This window comes from Octopus sinensis, linkage group LG1, assembly GCF_006345805.1.
Source record: "Octopus sinensis linkage group LG1, ASM634580v1, whole genome shotgun sequence".
Taxonomy (NCBI): Eukaryota; Metazoa; Mollusca; class Cephalopoda; order Octopoda; family Octopodidae; genus Octopus; species Octopus sinensis.
This window is the reverse complement of record NC_042997.1, coordinates 8725040-8733748: the sequence shown is the minus strand read 5'-3', so window position 1 is coordinate 8733748 and position 8709 is coordinate 8725040. Positions and strand designations below refer to the sequence as shown.

Below are 8709 nucleotides of genomic sequence, written 5' to 3'. Positions count from 1 at the left end.
ATGAATTTATTATTATATCTGTTATAGAGAGAGAAATAAAGAAAGTAAAAGAAAATAAACAGACATACTTGCTTGAAAGGTAAAAATAGTTTTATTTTGAAGAATATGTTGTTTATGGGAATAATTTAGATAATAATTTTGTATCAAAAACCTTTATAAAAATATTTTTATTTTAAAGTGATGCAAATTTTTCAGTAAAAATAAATCATGTATACAAGTTAACTTTCTTTATGGAAGGTTTTTCTTATCGATGTCTTATCTCTTAATGCTGAGAAATCTTTAATATTAGCCAAAACAAAAATTAAATGTCATACATTAAATCCAAGGATATCTTGATATTTCAGATTAGCAGGAAAGGATGACCTTTTCAAAAGACTGGAAATATGTAGAAGTAGTGGCATATGAAAAATGACATTGATGTTTTGCGATAAGAACAATGTTAAGACTTTGACAGGAATGATGATGATGATGGTGGTGGTGGTGGTGGTGGTGATGATGATGATGATGAGGAGGAGGAGGAGAATGGTAATGATGATGATGATGATGATGATGATGACATCATTAATAATGGTTCAGCAGTGATGATGATGATGACGACGATGATGTCATTAATGATGAACCAGTAGGGAGGGAAGAGGTGATGATGTTGACAACAGTAAAGTCAGTGATCCAACTAGGACACACCAATAGTTATGATGATGATGATGATGATGATGATGACGATGATAATGCTGATGTTAATGCCAACAGTGATTGTGTGGGTGATGATGGTGATGGCAAAAAATGAAGATGTTGATGATGATAATGATGATGATGATGATGGATTATGATGGTAATTATTAGAATGATTTTAATGAGCATCATTGCATACAATACAAAAACTATCAAAAGATTAAAGAAGCATGGACGTGTAAGGAGAAGATTCTGAAGAATGTTACAAGGAACAAAACAACATTCGGTTTTATAATAACAAAAAACAGCAAAAATGTACCACTACCACTACCGCTGCCGCCACCACTACTACAACTATGACTGATGATGATTATGATGGTAATGGTGATGATGATGATGATGATGATGATGATGATGATGATAAGGATGATGATAGTAATGGTGATGATGATGATGATGATGACAATGATGATGATGATGACGATTGCAATTACACTAACAGTAACAATATCAATAATAACAAGATACCCTGTTTATTGTCTAACAGAATGTGTACCGTTATGGATGACAAAAGGAGTGCTGTCATTATACAGAAAAGATAAGACAAAAAGGATTAAACTACAAGCTTATCATGTGTTTTGATCTCCTGTGGAAACAATAGAATATGTTGATAGCTGTTTGAATATACTTTTTCATGTAAATAGTACACCTGCATTATGTGAGAAGAGCACAGATGTTAGAGAATATAAGACAGAACAGGTGACTACTGTATTTTGACAAAATAGTTCTTCAGAAGATAACTTTCTTTATTGGCCACACAGGGCTGAACACAGAGGGGACAAATGCAAATGTAGAGCTTTTCTTTTCGAATATGGAAAAAGAAAAAAGGGAAAAAAGGAAACAAATGTAAAATTCCGATCAAAAAGGATCAGAAAAAAAAAGGCAATCGAAAGGGATCATGTATCACAGAAAGAAATTAAAAAAAAAAAAAAAGTAAGAAACAAGATTAGGTTCATCCGTGGAAAGAAAAACCTGCAGAAAAGAGTTCTTCAGAAGATATCATCATCATCTTAATATAAATTTTTCACTGCTTGTTGAGGTAGATTTTTTACCGAAGGATGCCATTCCTGTAACCAGCCTTCAACTGCTTTTCAATATTTCATATGATCAGACTGGGAATGCTCAGCATTGCTTCTATGAGGTTGATGCTCATTTGCAACTATCAGAGGAAGAAGATAAGGGTACATATAAACTCACAGACACACATATATGTATGCATACTCCACCACACACATACATACATATACATACATACATACATACATACATACATACATACATACATACATACATACATACATACATACATATATATACATACATAAATGATGGCAGCAGACTCATGTTTGAGTATTGTCATTACCTGATCGAAAGTTCCACACGTGTGAAGGCTATGACAGCCAATTTTGTGACAAGTCTTCCTTTTTTTTACAAGTGATGCCTGTGTATGTTGATTTTTTATAATGAGGAAAGGATTCACTTGAATCAAATCCCACTGCCTGAACATGGACAAAGAATAAATCCTGAGGTCAATCTGTTTGACTGAAAATGCAATGCTCCAGCATGGCTGCAGTCAAATGACTGAAGCAAGTAAACGAATATCTATCTATCTATCTATCTATCTATCTATCTATCTATCTATCTATCTATCTATATATCTATCTATCTATCTATCTATCTATCTATCTATTATCTATCTATATATATATATATATTTATATATATATATATATATATATAGATAGATAGATAGATAGATAGATAGATAGATAGATAGATAGATAGATAGATAGATAGATAGATAGATAGATACATATACATATACATATACATATATATATAGATATTAATAATAAGAAATACAATAGAGACTTGTACATCAACAAAATTTATTTTATAGCTAAATGCAACATGTTATAATGACCTACACGTGTTTCTGCTGCAATGAATACTCACTGTTGCAAATGAACCCCTGCAATATTGCTGATGCAACTTCATCAGGCTCCCTTTGGTCATCCTTGATAGGCTTGGTCTTAAAATAGGTTAAGGTTGAGGTTGTTGTTTTTGTAAGGCTCTTTGACCATTTTAAAGGTTGTGTGCATTATTTTTGATTTCACATGTAGTGCTTGTATTGAAGGGTTCTTGTTTGTTTATATTCATTCTTTTGGTTGGGCTGCTCATTATTTGTGCTGTACATTGTGCATGGTCTTTGTCTTTAATTAATTAATGATGGTTATTAAATAGTTTTATATTTAGGTTGTATTTGTTATATGAAACCCAATTGTTGCTGTGGTGTTGGCTATCTGGAATTATCTTTATATCTCTTAAAGATTCAGCTGTGCTTGTTCGTATCTTGTATAAATTAATGTTTTGTTTTGATGTAAATATTTGGTAAAGCTCCTCTACACAAAAGTCGCATCTATCTCCTCTTACTCAATATTATCAGAACTAATTACTTCCCAGTCAGTAGAATAGATATTGTTTTTCGTTTGACCAAATTAGTTTACTTAGGCTTACATTTTTTAATTTTTTCCCCATCTCTAAAGGATTTTTTGAAAAAAGAGAGCTAGCCCATATATAAAAGTATTCTCTTCTCTCCAAGATAACTTTACATCTATAGACCAGATTCTTAGTTTATATATATATATGCAATAGCATCACATTGCCTTGGCCTTGTTATCTTATATTATTTAATATATATACACACTCATGCACACACACACATATAAGTATAAAATATACATGTATATATATATATATATATGTATATATATATATATAATATATATATATATATATATATATATATATAATATATATATATATATATATATATATATATATATATACATATATATATATATATATTGGCGTTAGGAAGGGCATCCAGCCGTAGAAACTCTGCCAGACTAGACTGGAGCCTGGGGCAGTCCCTAGCTCCCCAGACCCCGGTCGAAACCGTCCAACCCGTGCTAGCGCGGAAAACGGACGTTAAACGATGATGATGATGATGATGATAAGTTCACAAAAATTTAGATTCAAATGAATATGGTACTTAATTTAGATGCACTAGAATTTTGTATGGTGTTATCCATAAAAATCCTTGGGGTGATTATAATCAAAATAAGCAACAAGAGTGACTCCGGTAATTTGGTACGATCGTTTCGTACTACATAAAATGATGTAGTATGAAACGATCGTACCAAATTACCAGAGTCGTTCTTGTTGCTTATTTTGATTATATATATATATATATATGTGTGTGTGTGTATGTGTGTGTGTGTGTGTGTGTGTGTGTGTGTTTATATACAGAAGGGTACTATATGAGTATCTGCATCACTAAGAATAAAAGTTTAAAATTTTCTATGCCACAGCTAGTATTTGCTTGCCACTAGTGATTGTATTTTAATTGTACTATTGCTCTCATATTTACTTATCATCAACATCGTCATCACTTTGACTGAGGACTGGTGAGCTAGAAGGCTGCACCAGGCTCCAATCTGATCTGGCATGGTTTCTGCAGCTGAATGCCTTTCCTAATGCCAGCCACTCCAAGAGTGTAGTGGGTGCTTTTACATGCCACTGGCACGAGGGCCAGTCAGGCAGTTCTGGCAATGACCATGTTTAAAAGGACTTTTTTACGTGCTACCTGCATGGGAACCAGTCTGGCATCACTGGCAATGACCACGCCCGAATGTTGTTTTTCATGTGCCCCCCGCCACATGTGCCAGTAAGGCAACACTGATAATGATCACGCTCGAATTGTGCTTTTTACGTGCCACCGGCACGGTAGCCAGTCAGCAGTCCTGGCAATGAACACACTTTGATGGTGCTTTTAATGTTCCACTGGCACACACATATATATATGTATGTGGGTGTGTGTGTATATATATATATATGTGTGTATATATATGTTACACATACGTATGCATATATATATGTATATATATATATATATATATACATACATACATATATATTAAATAATTGATAGGGAAGACAGTGTACTGTAAGCTTTATTTAGAATGACAATCATTTTGGTTTACATCTGCACTGCTCCCTAATGAGTAGGGAACAATATAATGGAGTGAAGTTCACCCCACAGTGCAGAAGAAACCTCATTGGGTCACATAGTATGTTGCAGTGTTATAAAACGTACATTTCCCTACCATGTGTGGCAGAATGTTGTTGGTAAGACGCATGCATTTTTAGTAGTTTGTAAGTCCATTACTGAAGTGGGATGTTTGGCATGTTTTCATAGAGTGATAGGTAAAAAATGCAACGAACCAGATACAAAGTATAGATGGGAAGATCAGAATGGCTTTTGAATGAAAAGCACTCTAAGTCCATGCACACATGCATGGACATACACACAGAAAAAAAAAAAAAAAAAAATATATATATATATATATATATATATGTATATATGTATGCATATATATATTTATATATTTCTCTGTGTGTCCATGCAGTGTCCATGGGCTTAGAGTGTTTTTCATTCAAAATCCATTCTGATCTTCCCATCTATACTTTGTATCTGATTCTAAGTTTAGAAGTCGTTGACTGGTTTAAAGCCATTAAGAATAAGAATAAAGCGAGATTCCCACATATTGTTGATTTTTATGCCTCTATCTCTAAGAAACTGCTAGATAAAGCCCTCACCTTCACAAGCGAATTCATAGAAATCAGTATACAGGATAAGGACATAATCTTCCATGCTAGAAAGACTTTACTCTGCAGCGAGAACACAGAGTGGGTCAAGACTACTGATACAGCGGGTGCTTTTGATGTGAGCATGGGGTCATATGATGGAGCAGGCATATGTGATCTTATTGGACTATTCCTACTTGATATGTTGGGCAAGACTTTTCCCAACATATACTTCGCTATTTATAAAAATGATGCCCTAGCTTTAACTGCAAATACCAATGGACCAACGCAGAATCGGTTTAGGAAGGAAATTATCCATTTGATGAAAGCTTTTGGTCTTAGCATATCTACTGATACCAACCTGACAGTTGTCAATTTCCTAGATGTATCCTCAGATCTAAATAAGAATATTTATAAACCTTATAGGAAGCCCAACGACAGACTTAGTTATATTAATGTGGGTTCCTGCCATCTTCGCATAGTGTTTAAAAATTTAATTAAAAACATTAGCAAAAGAATTTCTAGCCTCTCCTCCAATAGGGACATTTTTGATAGCATTGCCCCAGTATATAATAAGGCTCTAAAAGATAGTGGATTTAGCGAGGAAATAACCTATACACCTTCCACCAGTCCAATAATAAAGAAAAGGAAACATAGGAATAGGAAAACTATCTAGTTCACACATTCCTACTCACCCAAAGTGACCTTTAATATAGGCAAGTATTTCTTAGCACTGATGGATAGACATTTTTCAGTCAACCATAATTACAGAAAGCTCTTCAATAGACATAACTTAAAAATCAGTTTCAGCTTAACTACTAATTTTTAGAATATAATCGCACACAACACACAAAAACCACAACATAAAACCAGCTGTTCATGCAGGCATAAACATTTCTGCCTGCTAAATGGAGCTTGCATGTCCAAAACAATCATTTATGAAGCCACCGTGAACTCTATATCCACTAAGGACATGGTTTTGATGAAGAAATATGTGGGCCTTACAGAGGATAATTTTAAGGCCAGGTTCAATAATCAAACTTTGAGCTTCAGGCACTGGGAATAAAGGAAAACGACCAAATTATCCAGTCATATATGGTCCTTAAAAGATAAAGGTGTCAGTTATAACATACATTGGAAGCACTTAGCCAAATGTAAGCCCTACACCAACGGCAGTGGAAAGTGCAGTCTATGCGATATGGAGAGATGGCTCACCTGGAAAAGCAGCTTAGACGCTGCTACATGTCTAAATTCAAGAACTGAACTTTCCGGGTCATGTCCATACGTAGCTCAATATTTGGTACATTTTGGTTCCCCCCACACAGATTACAGATAGAACTTGCTTTCTATATTGCGTCCACATACATGCTTTTTATCTCTCTTTACTTTATACTTATAATTCTTATATATTTTTTATATATTTTTTACATATTTATAGAAATATTATTTCATAGTTTTATTGCTCATATATTTTTTACACATAATTTTATATGTATATATATATATGTGTGTGTGTGTGTGTGTTGTGTGTGTGTGTGTGTGTATGTGTGTGTGTGTGTGTGTATGTATTTGTATATATTTGTGCGTCTGTGTTTGTCACCCCACCATCGCTTGACAACTGATGCTGGTGTGTTTATGTCCCCATAACTTAGCAGTTTAGCCAAAGATCTTGATAAAATAAGTACTAGGTTTACAAAGAATAAGTCCTGGGGTAGATTTGTTTGACTAAAGATGGTTCTCCAGCATGGCCACAGTCAAATGACTGAAACAAGTAGGAGAATAAAAGAATATACAGGGTTATTCAAAAAGAATGAACCGATTTCATTATGCGATATTTTAATAAGGAAAAGCAATAGAAATCTCCAGCTAAGTTACTCACAATTAACTTTTATTTCCTGTCTTACAAGTGTTCAATGTGGCCACCACCTGCAACACGGGCAACATCAATGCAATAAGAGGATTCTTCCCAGTCGCATATCAGGACATCAAGATCCACTGAGTTGATCACTGTTGTTATTCGATGTTTAAGGTCATTGAGGTTAGTGGGTGGCAGTGGAACATAAACATGATCTTTTACACATCCACTCAAGAAAAAAATCACACATAGTGAGATCTGGGGATCTGGCAAGCCAAGCACAAAGAGAGTCTGGGAGGAATTCTCTTATTGCATTGATGTTGCCCATGCTGCAGGTGGTGGCTATATTGAACACTTGTAAGACAGGAAATAAAAGTTAATTGTGAGTAAATACTTGTGACTTAGCTGGAGTTCTCTATTGCTTTTCCTTATTAAAATATTGTGTAATGAAGTTGGTTCATTCTTTCTGAATAACCCTGTATTTATATATATATATACAAATAAATGAAAGAATGGAGTTGAACGACGAATTAACAAAATTCCTTTATTTTCGACATGTGTTTCGAAGGCTGCATATTCCTAATTTCGAAGGAATAAGGGGTGCATTATGCCGCCTTTTCATCAGGAAAAACAAGGAACTTATGTCAGCATCAAGATGCACAAAAACTTTTAGATGACTGCCCACACGGAGCCCATAGCGATAATCACACAAAACACACAAATTTCCACACGAAAGCACGTGATCTCTGCCCTAGGCATGTAGCTTCAACCGTGTTTTTCTGACGTGAATTTGCTACTCAGGTATCGGTTAACCGAATTATCCATAATAAGATAATTCATTCAACTACTCAAATATATATATATATATATATATCACGAGCTATTTTCAGCTCTCATCTACTAAATCCAGTCACAAGTTTTTGGTGTTCAGCCTGAGGCTGCAATAGAAGACACTTTACCAAGATACTACACAGTGGGAATGAATCCAAAACCATATGGTTGGGAAGCAAGCGTCTCAATCACACATGCCTGTGTTTTACTCAGCAATGGAATAGAGTGAATGCTGAAAAGTATATTGTATAATACACCAAAACTGAATTCTAAAGTGACTGTAAATATTTGAGGCATATGATGCAATTCAAATCTTCACTGCAGAGAGAGAGAATGATGTAATGAATGAGATAGTTCAATTGAAATTAAAAGAGGTATTTTCCCAAAGAGATTCATTAGCAACACATCAATTTGTAATTATTTTGATCCTCCTGTCTTATATTTCCCTGATGATTAAACCATATATTAGCCCAAAATAATGAAGGGAATAAACATTAATGATGATGGATTACTGAAAATTTTATTGAAGAAAGCAAAAAAATTAGTGGTTCTTTAATACAGCATTTCATGTTCAGGAGACATTTCTGGATGAAGTTTGTGATATACAAGAGTGATATGCTTGCAGTTAAGAGAATAGGAAG

At 34.2% G+C, this 8709-nt stretch overlaps 1 long non-coding RNA gene across 1 annotated transcript in view; it reads left to right on the top strand.

The window, feature by feature from the left end:
- LOC118766151 overlaps positions 1-7423 on the top strand; it is an 11468-nt gene extending 4045 nt beyond the window's left edge. Inside the window, exon 4 of the long non-coding RNA XR_005002061.1 lies at positions 7373-7423. This is a non-coding gene — a long non-coding RNA (uncharacterized LOC118766151). The remainder of the gene's footprint in view (positions 1-7372) is intronic.
- The last annotated feature ends 1286 nt before the right edge of the window (positions 7424-8709 follow it).